The following is a 16,581-nucleotide window of genomic DNA, read 5'->3' as shown; positions in this document are numbered from 1 at the left end:
AAACCTGAAAACCAAGAACAAGTCTGTGAAGGAGACAAGGGAGAACAGTAAGGTTGGGAAGAAGAGCAGTTGTCTAGCACTAGTGGGCTGTCGTCCTTATGTGTTCCCTCTAAGATCCTAATGGCTGTCGGACAATTTTGAAGGCATTCATGAAGAATCCACCTGTGTATATACATGCTAGATGTAATGTCTTTCTCAGTAGGAAACATGGTGCCATATTGGGTATTTTATGGTACATTCTAGTGACTATAGGAGATGTTCTGGTCACATGTGTAACAGAAATGGTCTCTGTTTTTAGGGAGTTGGGTAATTTTTATAAAATGGAAGTTCCTGAATGCATTTGTCAGGGGAGAGGGAAAGAACTCTTTCAAAATATCAAGAACAAAATCAAGTCAAAAAAAAATAAAATAACGGTCTACAAAGAATGAGAATTAAAGTGTCTGAGAGCATTAACTTTTATTTCATATAGAAGGAAGGTCTGAGAATTTCCAACAGAATCTTCCTACTGAGGCTAAAAGCACTTTATTTTTAGTCTTATCCTTATTTAGGTTTTCGTTAAGATGCATCCTTATCTAAGATGACCTCTTTTTGGTGAGGGTTTAAAACGAAAGGGAGAAAAAGATGATGGCCAAGAAGCTGGAGGCCAAAATAAAACTCGCTGAATTTGGTTTAAGGCTAATTCAACTGGAGGCAAAGTCTGCAGTTGGATAATAACCACCCCAAAATACAGGGATGTTATAGAAACTGCAGGGGTTAATTGTCATTATATGTCAGCAAGACTGGATGGGGGAGGGGAAGTAGCAGATAATCAGTATAAGAAGAATTTAGATAATTAATGAAGGGTTACAGTATATCTTCATCTATCAGTTTAAGCCTGAATTCTTCAGAAACACACATTTCTAAGGCAGATTCTATGCATGTATCCATTCCAATGGTCCAGGGACAAGAAACCAATGTTCAATCAGCTGGAATGCCAATTAGTCCACAATGCTGTGTAAGATGGAAAAAAAACTAGTCTCATTAAAACAATAATAAGGGCTTAAACCTAATTTTACTAGTGCTTTTTAATAGTGAAAATCATTTTTATCAACTACAAAACCAAATTCACTTCCAGGATGTGTGTATGCTCAAGACAAGGAGATACGTTCTGGGAGCACACCCTACGGAATATATGCCATGTTCCACTCAAATTCACGTTGCAAGATATCACCAAAACACTGACAGCTGGTTTTTTGTTTGTTTGTTTGTTTTTGAGTCTGTTTTGTGAAATAAAGAGATTCGGTCCCAACATAATCTTTTTTGAAAAAGAAATCAGAGTGCGTGGGATTTTTTTTTTTCTTTTTAATGAGTGGAAGTGATCTAATTTGACTCTTTATTGATGAGACCCTGGGGGTAATCATGGATATGTGTGTGATGGGTCAGGGTCAAAGGGGCCTGGTGGTCTTATGTGAACTCTGGGCAAATTCTTACCTAACTGTGTAATGGTTAGGATAGCCATACATAGGTTAGTACGCAGCTAAAAAGCTACTGGGGCGGGGAGACCTCCGAATGAATGCACTGGTTATGTACATACTGATTCAGAGCACAAGCCCTGCAGGCTGATTGCCTCCTACAGGCACATTCTGGCTGTGTGACCTCGGACAGGTCTCTTAGCCACGCTGTGCCTTGGTTTCCTCACCTGGGACATAGAGATGGAAATCACACGTGGCTTATGATTAATTCTCATATAATTAAGTCATTTAATTTTAAAGCACTGAGAACAGTGGCTCATATATATTAAGCACTATATAATTGTTTGATGAAGATAAAGATTGGTCTCACTAGCTTGATTTCTTAATCTTTCAGGATATTAGCCTGCATTAAAAGAGATAAATTTTATAGATCCTTCTTTATTAGTTTAAGGATCTGTTAAGCCAATGAGCAAATAAATGTCCCTGAAACTAAGAGTCTACAAATTGTTGATTTTCCCCCCAGCATTAAAACATTAGCGTTTCATTGGGAATACATGTCTGCCATAGATAAATTGGCAAAAGCAGTGCCGTCTTACCAACTGTAAAACTCGCATATCCAAAAATTATCTTCGTTAGCAAGATCAAGTCTTCGTTAAAATGGTGGGTCTGAGAAGGAAGAAATGGAATTAAATTTATTTTTAAAGCACAGTAAATAGGCATTCTAGAAAGTATTCACTTTCTGCTTTAAAAATTGCCAGTGGAGGGAAATCGCTGTCCGGTGAGCAGCAGGATAGCAAATACTCTGGACCCAAACCATTGTGTAACCCAGGCTCTGCCTCCTATTAGCCCCGTGAGCCAAGCCCCATCGCTCCTCCGCACCTCAGTTTCTTCATCTGCACAGTGGGATGATAAGAGCTGCACCTACTTCATAGAATTGTTTTGATGATTAAATGGGAACATACTTGGAAGGAGCTTGGAACAGTTCTTGGTACATGCTCATTGTGAAATTCTAATTTGCTGCTTTTCTAGGCTGCTCACCTTCTGATTGGCTGAAGTCATTTCCCCCAAGTGTCTTGTTATTCAGATTATGTCCTTTTCAAGTTTTCCAGCCAGCTGTTTCTGGTTTGATATGTAATGCCTTATCCTTTGGTTTCCTCGGTTCTGGTAAATCTCAGTCAAGTGCCTGTGTGAAGCTTGACCTTTTCCTAAATTATTATGGCGATGCTTGAGGATATGCTTGGGGCCTGGTGTTCTGTTCATACACTGAGGGCCTCTCAGTCCCTCCACACAGACCTGCCCACATAATCCTGGGCAGGAGAGAGACGTGCTTCTTATCACGCTGTCTTGTTTAAGAGGACTGAATGGAACTATATATAGGCAGATATATTAGGGACTTAACTCTTGTTCACTGATATAAATCTCCATCCTCTCAAATCCCACATTGGCAAAAGCATGATTGTCAGTGGATTATTCCCTTAATACGCCCCCATACCTCCCTTAATTCCACCACCCAGGGTAAATGCATTGTTCACACTGTCATGCAATCCTTAAGGCCATATGTTCCTTGTGACAGAGTCCAAGAAGGGCCCAAGACGGGCACTGGACGCAGTGTTTCTGCTCTGAGTGGGTGCGTGGTGAATGGGGGGGGTGAGGGATGGTGAAGCGAAACCCCCTGCCAGGGCCTGGGTGTTGGCAGTTGATCTACAGAGGAGGGTTACGCCTCTGTATTTTAGGAACATCATCAGATTTGTTTTTCTTTTCTGTTGAATTTATGTGATTAATTTGCTTCCTTTATAATGTTCCTCATTGTTCTCCTAAGAGAACATCTATGCTTCGGTTTCAGAAAATTAAGGGAGAGAAGGAGGAAGACTTGGATCATTTTGCAGGTTGGATTGGTTTGAAGCAGGGGGCGAAACGTGTGGAGCCTTCCAAGTGCCCTTGTCATGGCAGAAGTTCTGAGATGTGTGTTGTACAGAAGTGGGGGCATCCCTCCTCCTGTCCTTTAAGCAGTGCATGAAGTGGGGTGTGATGACATGTCACTGGAGGCACAAGGAGGGTCATCAAGGAAGGATGCGCAGGCATGTGTTGTTAGTGGGAGGCTGGCCATGTGAGAACCATAAAGAATGCAGAAGTTACTAAAACCTCCTAGTTTTGCAGGCTCATAAGCAGGAGGGGGAATCCAATAAGGTGGAGGAGAAAATTAAAGATCTGTAGATGCATAAGGAAAGAGGCAGGTGGGCCAGGCTTGAGTGAAGTGCCTTTAGCAAAGGGATGAGCTTTGGAGGACAACTCCGTGCACTCCGTGAAGAGGGAAACCCAAGAGCTTAACATGTAGAACTACAAGCAGGGGTGGTTTATTTGATTAAGAGATAGAAACTGTGATTGGTTTTAGGGTTCCACCAGAGGTCAGAAAGAAGTTAGAAGGCATAGAGTAGGGTCAGACTGGGAAGTGCTGGATGACTTGTTAACGCAATAGCATTTTATCCTAATAACTATAGGTAATCACTGAGATTTTAAGGGGAGTCATTTACTGAGCGGTAGAGACAAGAAAGAATGATGTGATGAATAAGCCTTGGCATGTCTGCTTCCCTTAATTTTGCATCTATTGGATTCAAGATTACTTATTTTTAGCCCCTTTTGCCAGCTCCCTGGCTCTGGCTAAGACTCTGAGCCTCAGGTCAAGGTGTAATCAATCCATGGTCATGTGATGGTGTACGCAGTTCTTGCTGGGTTTTCAGTGAGGCACATCCCAGCTGCTCCCGAATCTGCCTCTATCCCAGCATAACCTTTGAGTGCCCATCTCACATGGTTGGACAGGCAATTATTTATATCCATGCTAAATTTGCTGTGTGACAGGCTCTTAATGTGCCACTTCTCAGAATAATTTTCCTTATAAAGGAAGTTTTAACAAAGGCATGCAGAAATTTGCTTCTTGACTATGCTCTTCTTTGCCCTGCCTTGGATTATTTACCACCCAGCTAGAATTTTCTTCTTTCCTGATCTTCCACTGTACCCTCCCAATGTTCCAGCCACACCACCCCAGAAGGTAGGTAAAGTATAGTTAGCAAGGTAAATGTGCTTCACCCTTGGTTTTTGCATCGCTAACTCACACCGCAAACTTGATACTCCTTTGCAAATAATTCTTTTTTTTTTTTTTTTTTGCTCTTTTTTTCTTTTTGGGCCAAGAAAGAGCCCTTTCATAAACCTGTGAGTAGATCCAGAAACCATTAGTTTGCCAATAGGTCAGGTAACAAGGTGTCAAGGATCTAGTTTTCATTTTCTTGCATGTCTTAGTTGTTTCAGCCAGAGGACAAAGGAAAAGCGCAAATGCAGAGCATATCAACAAGACCATTTTTTTAATTATAAGCAAACTTCCACGGGTCACTTAGCTTGCTCTTATCAGAAATCTTAATTTAATGGAATTTCTGCACATTTTGTGGTTTTGTTAAATGTCTCACAAGATGATGATGATATTGTTGCTCTAGAACTTTCCAGGGGATCTGAGTACCTTCATGAAGGAAGGTTCAAGTAAATAATATTTCACCACAAGCTAAACCTTGTGTTCAATTCAACATTTGGAAGGGAAAATCACACACCATATTTGTATTCTGCACAAGGTTTTACGGTTAATATTTATTGAGTGCTTATTATATGCCAGACACTGTGCTAAGTGTTTTATGGGAATCCTACTCTGTCTTCACTCAGTTGTACAAGCTATGAATTACTGTTATTGTCGTCATAATAAGGGACTTCGAGGCATTAAAGTGTTTGGTTGGGATACACAGTTAAGGTGCAGAGGGAGGATTCTAGCCCCAGCCCTAACTCCAGAATTGACAGTCCTAGCCACTTAGCTCTAACATTTTTATCTGGTTTACCACTCGTCCTTAATATACTAAAATATCAAGTAAATGGATTCCAGAATAAGAGGAGTCTTCAAATTACCTGAATGTTAATTCCATTAAAAAGAGAAAAAGTAGAGTGAGAAAGGAGAAGGGAAGGTGTTACTTTATCATGCTCCTATTTAAAGCCCTTTAATGACTTAGCGTTGCAGGAGTAATAAAGCTTGAACTTTCAATGTGGTCTTGTCTCCAAAGAGTTAGTTGATCTGATTCCTCCCACTCCTTCAGCCTCATCTTTTACTCATCTGTCTTTGCTCATGAGCTCAAGGTCATTTGGATAATGAGTGACAGAGCTAGGATCCAAGCTCAGACAGATTGGCTCCAGGGCTATGCTATCTTAACCACCTTGCTAGTTGGATGGATGGACAGGTGGACATGCACATGGACACATGAGTGGATGGATGGAAGGAAGAAAGGAAGGAAGGAAGGACGGACGGAAGGAAGGAAGGGAGGAAGAAAGGAAGGAAGGAAGATCTATAAATGAATGGGTGAAGGAAGGGAGGGAGGAAGGAAGGAAACTCATTTAAAAGAAACTTGTGATTCTTCTTAGAGTTCATACACAACCAGAGAAGTCTATTATAGTTTTTCCATCAGCATCTGCAGTATTCTTCAGTGAGGTCAGGATCCTCATTTGCAGAAGAAAATGCAAGCATATAATTATCCATCCAACAGATGGAATTATACTAAAGTCCAGGTGTGGAGAGTTGCACCTGACCAACTTTAGAAGCTGATACCAGTTAGGTAATTGGACTAGGATGCCTAAACAGACAGGTTATATGCTTCTCTATCCAGCTAGTCAACCTGGCTAGATAAAATGCCAAATCCCTGTTTCCAGAGGTGATGGGTAGGGCAAACAGCACTACTTTTGAGAAGCCCATCTAAATCATCTGCTATAGTTTTACCCTGTCTAAAACGTTATTGTCCCTTTTTGAGCACCCAGAAAGCTCATATTCTACTTTTTAAGGTTAACTTTTTATGTAAGTGTAACTTAAATGCATAGAAGTGTTCAAATCCTAAAAGTACAACACAGCTCAATGAATTTTCCAACCACCAACTAACTATCCACCTAGCTACTTTCTGTCTAGATCAAGATCAAGTGTATTATAGAACCATCAGAGACCCTTCTGGGTTGCCCTCCTCATAATTTCTTCCCCTCTTCAAAAGAACAATAATCTGTTTCCACTACCATAGATGAATTTCACCTGTTTGGTACTTTAGATAAATAGGACCATATAGTATGTTCTCTTTTGTATAGGGCTCTTTTTGTTCAACATTATATTTTCAATTCATTCATGTTATTGTGTATAGCATATTTTTTTAAAACTCGTATCTTTGTAGTAAATATGCTGCTATAGGAATAAGCTATAATTTATCTAATCTCTTAGATGGACGTTTGGGTTTTTCAAGTTTGGGGCTGTAACAAATAGTGCTGGTCTGAACTTTCTTATACATTTCTTTTGGAGCACATGTATGCATTCCTGTTGGGTTTGTCTGTTTGGGTAAAACTGCCATGTCATAGAGTATGACTATTTTGGTTTAACTAAATACTACTGAAGTGGTTTTCAAAGCGGTTGAGCCAGTTTACACTTGTACCAACAATGTGTGAGAATTCCATTTGTCCCACATTTTTATCCACACTTAGGATTTTCTGTCTTTTCATTGTAGCCATTCTGGTGGATGTTTGAAAATATCTCATTCTTGTTTGACTTACATTTTCCTGATGACTAAAACAGCTGAGTACTTTTTTATGTGTTTATTGGTCACTTAGATATCCTATTGCATGGAATGCCTATGGCACTCCATTTTTCATCCATTTCTTTATTGGGTTGTCTGTCTTTTTCTTATTGACTTATAGGGGTATTTATATATCCTGGATAACAGTTCTTTGTCAGACAATATTGCAAGTTTTTCTGCTGCTTTGTGGTTGCCATCCTATTTTATCTTTTGATGAGTAGAAGTTCTTGATTTTAACTTAATCCAATCAAACCTTTTCATTCAGATGAATGATTTTTTGGTCCTGTTTAAGAAAACTTTGCTCACCTCAAGGGCATGAATATATTCTCCTATATTATATGGAAGCTTCATTGTTTTTCCTTTCACATTTAGAACTGTAATCCACTTAGAGTTGATTTGTGGATGGTGTGAGGTAGGGAATCATAATTTATTTTTTCCAGATGCATATACAATTGGCCCAGCACAAATTTTTGAAAATCCATTGTAGTGTCACCTTTGTCATATATCTAGTGACTGTATATACCAGGCTGTATCTGGACTCACTATTCTATTCCATTGATCTCTTTTTCCATCCATAGACTAAGAACAAGGGTAGAATTGCTGTGTCATAGCAATTACTGTTTTTAATTACTGTAGTTTTATGTCTTTGCATCTAAAAGTGTAATTTCTCTAAATTTGTCATTTTAGCTACATAACAATAATAATTATTTTGCTATTAAAACTGGTAACAACTGGCATTCATTAAGTCCTTATTTTATCTCAGTTAATATATGAATCATGTATCGCTATACATTTAATCCTTGCAGCAATCTGATGAGATAGGGGGCATTGTCTTTTTTTTTTTAACCAGGAAATTGGGGTCCAGGGGAGGTATAAGTTGATCAAGGTCACGTTGCTATTAAGTAGTGAGACCAAGTTTTGAACCCAGGTCAACCTTGCTCCTGAACTTCTCCTCTTTTATTAACACATACTGGGTTGCCTGGGATGGACCTTGGCTCCTTCTTGCTGAATTGGCTGTCCGTTGGTGCTAGAGTCTGATTTTCAGTCCTAACACTATAGTTGGTATTCTTTTTTCCTCTCTCCATGTCCTTAAAAAAGGCCCATAGGGAAGGTGAACAACGAAGCATTGGATTAGCTACTGTGTGTCTTTTCAGTGTGGATTTCATACTATTTTTAGGCATGATAGAGGATAGAAAAGAATATTTAGAGTTCTGTTAAACCAGGCTTCGGGAGCTGGAAAGAACTGAGCAGGTTTCAAGCCTCTGATCCTCCTGTCCTGAAATAGTGGGGGTGGTAGCCTCTCTATTGGTGAAACTCAGCAGCGGTTAGGAAACTTCAGATTGTTTGCCCTCACTCACCTCTCCCACCTACAAAAGGTTCTGAACTTTCGGCATCTTCCCACACAGTGCCAAAACCCCAAAACCAAGCCATGAAGAATATTGGGTCTAAAAATAGAAAACTCAAGGGCTACAGGGGTAAGATGTTCTGCAAAGTATAAGCATACATTTGCATCTGAGAATTCATAAATATATCATCTAGACTGACCCTAGAGCCACAAATAATTCTGATTTGAATTTCCATGCTGGGGATAACTGGTAAGATTTTATAACTGCTCTGGCAGTTTTCATGTATTAAACACTTTTGTGTATATATGATTTATCCCCTTCTTCCTGCAGCTCATAATTTTAAAACAAAATGCCCCTTGCGTTAAGCCAGGGCTCATTTCTTTTTTGGTAAAAATCATCAGAATTTGCCTAGTGCTTCCCAAATCTGTGTCCCTCTGGTCACCTGCAAATGTGTTCACAGTCTCGCTGAGCATGACAAGGGTCATAGCACGGAACAGAGCTCTTCAGCATTTCAAAAATTCTATTTATCTTACAAAATTCCTGTGAAATAGCAAAAATTTTGTGCATTTGCCTGTGTCATCTTGTCATTCTATCTATAGTCAGGTAATTTTCTTATGTAATGGTCTGCATTAGGTGATATTAATAGGTTGAAAGGGTATAAAAACATCTAACAATTTTCTTATGAAAGACAGAATAAGTACTAGCTCATCAAATATTTTCCAAGCCTAGCAAATGCCATTTGGATGCCTTAACACCCTAAATGAAATGTGTAGCCATCCTGTCATTCAAAGAAATAATAATTTAGGAAATAATTCTAAGTTCAGGGCAGGTACAGCCTCCAGGTTGTATAATTGTTGTTGGGCATTAGGGAGTTGAAAATACATTATCTGGTGTGTGCACATATGTGTGTGCATAGTCTTAGAATTTTTGACTTGGTGGGAACTCTACCAGCCTGTCTCATTTATGGGTAAGAAATCTGGATCCCAGGGAGCTAAGATGACCTTCTGAAGGTTATGAGCAGCACTAAAATCCATTCTCTGTACTCCTTTCTTTGTTTCCTTGCTATACTGCAGTAGTCCTTGTTCTCTGAGACTCCAGTGACAATCATCGCCTCATCTCACATTATCCGATGGAAAATAGGAACAAATCTACTTTGAAAGACAAAGTGTGACAAAAGTGTACAGCATTCTTATTTTTAAAACATATGTGCATGGTTTATAGCTGCTTTCAAAGCTGGCCTATTTATAAATGAATTCGATGTCGGCAAATTAATAAGAACCCGTTTTACCCTCAGCCCTGAAAATACCTTCATATTCCAGACTTGAAACACCATTAAGTTGGTTCTTTTCTTTACAAAGTAGAATCTCATTGTGTTAAAAATAGTGTGCTTAAAAACAATTCAGTTTTTGAAAAGTCTTACTATTTTTGTCCCATTGAAAGTTTCTCTGTAAATTTCATTTATAAAATCATTGCCTAGTAATTCAACACTTTTTTCCCTTACTCTTTTTATTTTTAAAAAGCAGTAATAGACCTCACCCTCTGTGTTTTTGTTTGTTTGTTTAACCCCTGAGTTAAGGACCCCATTCTCTAGAGTTAGGCCATCCCTCTGCTGATGCAAGCTCACACTTCTCAGTGGGATGGCCTGCTCACCAGGGAGCATCTCCATTCTGTTGCCTCACACCTGCATTGGGCTTGCTTCGTATAGTCACTGTTTCCACTGAATCCTCACAGCAACCTGGTGAAGTTTATACTGTTGTTGCCCCCAGTTAACAGATGCAAAGAATGAGGTACTGACAGATGAAATGACTTGCCCAGGTGACTCAGCCCAGTAGTGAAAGAACCAGGATTTGAACCTGGCAGTCTGGCTTCCAGTGTCTTCACCTCCTGTCTGCCATCATGAACTCTTGGACAACCCGTTTTGCCTTTCTCAGTGCTCTTAACTATAAAGAGAGTCAAGCAGATCAGACAGTCTGGATGGGTTCTTCCTGCTTGATAATCCTCGATCTTGAATATCTGCAATCTGACCATTTTAGAGAAAAAAATATATTCATATTTAATGCTTTATCCTTGCCTCTAATACTGGAACATCTTTAAAACAAAGAGTCATGAATCCCAAAATACATCAGAATCTTTTCATTGTTTCCCATATAACATGTCAAGGAACAAATTGTTTTTGATTTATTTTTATTGAAGTGCAGTTGACATACAATATTGTATTAATTTCAGATGCACAACACAGTGATTCAACATTTATATACATTATAAAGTGATCACCATGATAAGTCTAGCTACCATCTGTCACCATACAAAGTTGTGACATATTATTAACTATATTTCCTGTGCTGTACATTACATCCCTGAGTCTTATTTATTTTATAACTGGGAGTTGTTTGCCCATTCCTCACTGCAAAGGATGAATCTTTTAAAGAAGTTTAGGATAGGGGTGCCTGGGTAGCTCAGTTGTTGATGTGTCTGCCTCCTTCACCTCAGGTCATGATCCCAGGGTCCGGGGATCAAGCCCCACATTGAGCTCCCTGCTCAGCGGAGAGTCTGCTTCTCCCTTTCCCTCTGCTGCTCCCCCCGCTTGTGCTCTCTCTCTCACTCTCTCAAATAAGTCAATAAAATCTTAAAAAAAAAAAAAAAAAAGGAAAGAAGTTGAGGATAATGTCATTCCAGTCCCTTCATGTGGAGGATGCAAACACGTCTCTGGTGAGAGAATGCTGGGTTTGATTCCAGGCTCTGTCACTGTAAGTGACTTAATTTCACTATTCCCACTGTCCTCCTCTGTAAAATATGGATGATAACAGTAACTCTGCTGTTACTGAGGATTCAGAGTTGGGACAGGCAAAGCTCTTACAACAGTGGCCAGCATATAGCTTCCGGTAATTGCTGGCTAGTACTGTTCTCATAGCTCACCTCCTCTGGTCACCTTTATTCCTCAGGAAACCTCCATTTAAGTTATGTTTTCCAGTGCTGCCACTCCTCACTAGGAACACAGACAGGACTGCTCGTCAGTCTCGAGGATCCCTCCTGCAGAGCATGTGTCCTGATGCTGACTCAGTCCTGCTATTAGCCATGGCTGTGTTGTCCCGGTGTTCTTCAGTCCCTGAGGCCTGTGGTTTCAAAACACAAAAGAGAAGTAGGGTACTTTCTCCAGTATCCTTCCTGTGTGACTCCCGTTCTCCCAGCCTCCACCGCTTGCCCCTTCCTCCCTTGCCAGAAGGGGCAAGGAATTGTGCCCTCGTACATTGAATTCTGGGGTCTGGCCCTCTGTCCGGGGACTATCCCATTTTTTACTTTTTCATGAACCATTAGCAGCTTATAAGAGCCTATGAGACTTGGATATTATTTGGAGGTTTGAAGGAGAGGATGGAAACTTAGATTTAACTGTGTGTCAAGGCCCAGCCTCTGCCAAACACTTCACCTTCTACGGCCCAGGAGGTAACTAGTAGTGTGTCCATCTTACTGATGAGGAAGCTGGGGAGAGAGATGCTCACATCACCAACCTAGTGAGAACTTGAATCAAAACTCACCTGATTCTTTTTTTTTTTTGCTTTAAATTTTTATTGTTATGTTAATCACCATACATTACATCACTAGTTTTTGATGTAGTGTTCCATGATTCATTGTTTGTGCATAACACCCAGTGCTCCACACAGAATGTGCCCTCTTTAATACCCATCACCAGGCTAACCCATCCCCCCACCCCCCCTCCCCTCTAGAACCCTCAGTTTGTTTTTCAGAGTCCATCGTCTCTCATGTTTCGTCTCCCCCTCCGATTTACTCCCCTTCATTCTTCCCCTCCTGTTATCTTCTTCTTCTTCTTTTTTTTTCTTAACATATATTGCATTATTTGTTTCAGAGGCACAGATCTGTGATTCAACAGTCTTGCACAATTCACAGCGCTCACCATAGCACATACCCTCCCCAATGTCTATCACCCAGCCACCCCATCCCTCCCACCCCCCCACCACTCCAGCAACCCTCAGTTTGTTTCCTGAGATTAAGAATTCCTCATATCAGTGAGGTCATATGATACATGTCTTTCTCTGATTGACTTATTTCACTCAGCATAACACCCTCCAGTTCCATCCACGTCGTTGCAAATGGCAAGATCTCATTCCTTTTGATGGCTGCATAATATTCCATTGTGTATATATACCACCTCTTCTTTATCCATTCATCTGTCGATGGACATCTTGGTTCTTTCCACAGTTTGGCTGTTGTGGACATTGCTGCTATAAACATTGGGGTGCACATACCCCTTCGGATCCCTACATTTGTATCTTTGTGGTAAATACCCAGTAGTGCAATTGCTGGATCATATGGTAGCTCTATTTTCAACTTTTTGAGGAACCTCCATACTGTTTTCCAGAGTGGTTGCACCAGCTTGCATTCCCACCAACAGTGTAGGAGGGTTCCCCTTTCTCCGCATCCCCGCCAACAGCTGTCATTTCCTGACTTGTTAATTTTAGCCATTCTGACTGGTGAAAACTCACCTGATTCTGAAATGTATGTTCTTTTCATTATGTAACACAGTGGGAAGGAGCCAGGTGCTATTTTTCTCCGGAGAGAGTGTTGATCTGCCAGTGTTGATGGGTACATGTATGCTCAGCATGTGAAATTTCAGCTTTAGGATCTGAATATCCCATAGGATTTTGACATAATCTGTAAGACTGATTGGTTGACCCTACCCCTCCCCATCAATAGGACCCCAAAGACCATTCATCAGATTTTTCTTCTTCCCTTCCTTATCTCCTAGAAATGTTCAAGTCTTTAAAGAAGCCATGTAGTGCACTGATAATGAAGATAAAAATAATACTTAATAGCCACTGTTTGCTAAACCTGTCTGTGTGCTAGGTATCTTATCACATACTTTATATACATAATCTAATTTGATGATTATAAATTTTATAGGGTCATATATTTTACAGACTTGGGGACTTTCGTTGTCTAAGGTTACATAGTATGCTAGGGAGCCTCACGTTTGGGCTTTGAATGTAGAAGTTCTGTTTGAATCTGATCATTACACAGTCCTGCCTCCTCATTGCTACTTACTCCATGGCCTCCCATAATCCTGAGTGTGTTCTCTTATGCTAGTATCTGTGTGCTTGCATGAGTTTTAAATTTCCATATCAGTAATCATATGTCAAAGAGTAATGGAAAAATCTGAAAACAGTGACTTAAATCATACACAAGAAATTCCTTAGGAGGTCCGTTCAGGGTTGGTATGGTGATTCCACAGTGTCCTCAGGAGCTCCTTCTAAGTCTTCACTCTAGCGGATAGCCCTCACTTTTATGCTGACAGAATGGCTGCAGGGGCTCCAGTCATTACCGGACATGAAGCTGTGTTCTGAACTTGAAGAAGTTGAGGTGTGAATGCAGAAGCAAAAGGAACAAGACAGTCAAGTTAAAGATCCTTCCTGGAAACTCTACCCAGCACTCTCCGTGTATCTATCACTGGTTTGGATTGGGTCACTCTTGGTTATAAGAGAGACTGGGAAATGTACTTTTTTTTTAGGTGGGTGCATTGTTTCAGTGAACAAAATCCGGGCTTATTAACATGGAACCCAACCTGCTAATTTCTTGAAATAAGTTAAACAAATTCATCTAGTATCACTCTTCCCCAGGGACTGAATACCTAGGGGAAACTTGGTGTGTTCTAGAGGCTGAGAATATCTTGAGAAGATGAAAAAGTTTGTTCAGTAGAAGTTTTAACCAGGTAGACTATGTCTTAGGTATTCAAGAGAGTTGTCAAGATTCAGCTTGACCCAACCCAAGGAAAGGGGAGGTAAGATCCAGAAGTGTAACCTGGTGATTTGAACCTAACTCCACTTAGACCAGGACTAGTAGGGGGAAAGCAGTGGAATCCTAGATTCTAAATATACCCTAAGCATTAATAGTTAAGGTCGTGCCACTTGTAAGATTTTACTTCATCAGTATCTTCTGTGGATATAAAAGCAATTCTTTCATATTTGTGTTGGGTGGGGAAGGTGCAGTAGAGGCAGAGTTAACTGGGAAACAGAATCAGGAAGTAAGTACAACCAGACAGTGATGGGCTTTGATGATGAGAGTTGCAATCTCAGCTATACCACTTGTGAGCCCTGTGACCTGGGACCTTGGAGAAGTCACCTAACCTTTCTAACTCTCCTATTTCTAATTAAAAGAAAAAAAAAAAAGAAATTGACAAAATCTTCCTCACATGCTTCTTGTAACAACTAACAGCAATGTAGAGCCCAGTGCCTGACGCAAGGTGGTAAGGCTGCTGTTCGTACTGTCACGTTGCAAGTGTTGTCCATCAGCAGGGGCTGGCTGTATACCTGCTGTGAGCCCCTCTGGACTGGAGAGGGGGGCAAGATCCTGGTTTCTCCTGGGAGAGGAGTGGAGAAGGTAATTTCCAATGCAGTAATCACAAGGAAATGTCCTGAGCTCTTGTCAACTAAGGCAGGAAGCCAGCTGGGTCAACTAAACTGCAGGTTTCAAATGCTTATTTGGGGCCTCCTAAAGAAAGCTCATGATGGAAGGTTTAATTTCTGCCAAGTTTTACCTTCCCTATATATAAAATGAAGATAAGCATAACGCCTACCTCCCAGGTTGTTGTGAGGATAACACCAGTAGAACTCTTGGGCACATGATATGTACCCAATAAATATTCTCTATTATTAATGATGTTTCTTCCCTCCCGCTTCAACCAAGCAAAAGCAGGGCTTGTTGGTCTCAGTTTTGTCTGGTTGTCTCAGCTTCAGTAATCCCATAAAAACTTTAACCTAGTTATAAAGTACACATATAATCACACTGGGCCCCAAAAGATACTGTGATAATGTGCTTAATAACGAATTCTTGGATGGCAGCAGTGTTTTAATTTTTATTTTATTTTTTATAAAGATTTTATTTATTTATTTGACAGAGAGACACACAGCGAGAGAGGGAACACAAGCAAGGGGAGTGGGAGAGGGAGAACCAGGCCTCCCGCAGAGCAGGGAGCCCGATGCGGGGCTCGATCCCAGGACCCTGGGACCATGACCTGAGCCGAAGGCAGACACTTAACAGCTGAGTCACCCAGGTGCCCTGCAATAGTGTTTTAGAGAGCTGCCGTGGACTTGTAAATTCCACTGGCTTCAGTGCTTATGAAAGTGAGACTGACAGCTCGTTGCCCAGGGCAGCAAACACACAATCCGCCTGTGTTTACGGTCCAAGTTCTTTAAATAGCTTTGTGTCCCAGGTCAGAACTTCACTGTTGCCATTTTTCTGCCAGTGACACAGGCTGGGGGTTGGGGTGACATACGTTCTTGCTGCTCATTTCTGAGATGGGAACAGGCTTGACTAGGAACTGGCGGGAGGGGTGGTGGTGGGAAGAATCAAAGAACAACCCATGTTCTTGGAAACGATACACTGGCACAACATTCATTATCATCACCACCACCTTGCTCCACGTTTGCGACAACTTCTATCCTTTCAAAGCATTTTCCGATGAGTCATGTCATTTGATCCTCTCCAAAACCTATGGAGATGGACAAGGAGACGTCATTAACATTTTTTAGTTAAAAAAAATCGAGGCTCAGATAGGTAAAGTGACTTGCTCCTAATTGGCACGGGCTGGACTTGAACCCAAATCTTCTGTCCTCAGACCCAAACCTTCCCTATGTGACTGTAGGTTGCTGCTAGCCTGTTTCCTTACCTTGGTCTGGAAGAAAACAGCATTTATGTATCTTCATATCTACCCTTCTAGAAGTCTGGATTCCACTAAGATAGAAGAGGTTGGTGCATCATACATAGCTTGCAGCCCAGCCAGAGCAGAGTATGTTCCCTTAGGTTTGGTTAGGGTTCATTTCCTGGGGCCTGCACCAGAGGATTCTCTCCAAGTGGAATCCACCACATGGCAGGCAGAGGGCTTTCCCCGCGTACAGAAGATCTTTGCTATAGACCCTACTCCAGCCCTACCCCATCCTCCTCTCCTGGGCTGGAAATTCCACCATTTGGAACCTTGAAGACTAACTGGCCTTAAAGAGATTCCAATTAAAATAGGAATTCTTTCATTATACATACAGCTTATATTAAAACAAACAAACAAACAAACTCAGGATACTGTTTTGGGTAGGGGGTGGTCACAAAACCTGGCTCCTTCCATTGTCCTCATCCATGAGGCATGAA

At 40.9% G+C, this 16,581-nt stretch overlaps 1 protein-coding gene across 4 annotated transcripts in view; it reads left to right on the top strand.

The window, feature by feature from the left end:
- The window catches only part of ELMO1 (engulfment and cell motility 1), a 525,187-nt gene that overhangs the window by 346,870 nt on the left and 161,736 nt on the right, over nt 1-16,581 (top strand). The gene's annotated exons all lie outside the window — the stretch shown is intronic.

Source organism: Callorhinus ursinus, unplaced genomic scaffold (genome assembly GCF_003265705.2).
Source record: "Callorhinus ursinus isolate GAN/ISIS: 27379988/994484 unplaced genomic scaffold, GSC_fseal_2.0 scaffold12, whole genome shotgun sequence".
Lineage (NCBI taxonomy): Eukaryota > Metazoa > Chordata > Mammalia > Carnivora > Otariidae > Callorhinus > Callorhinus ursinus.
The sequence above is the reverse complement of the archived record's forward strand: the minus strand, read 5'-3'. Positions and strand labels throughout refer to the sequence as shown.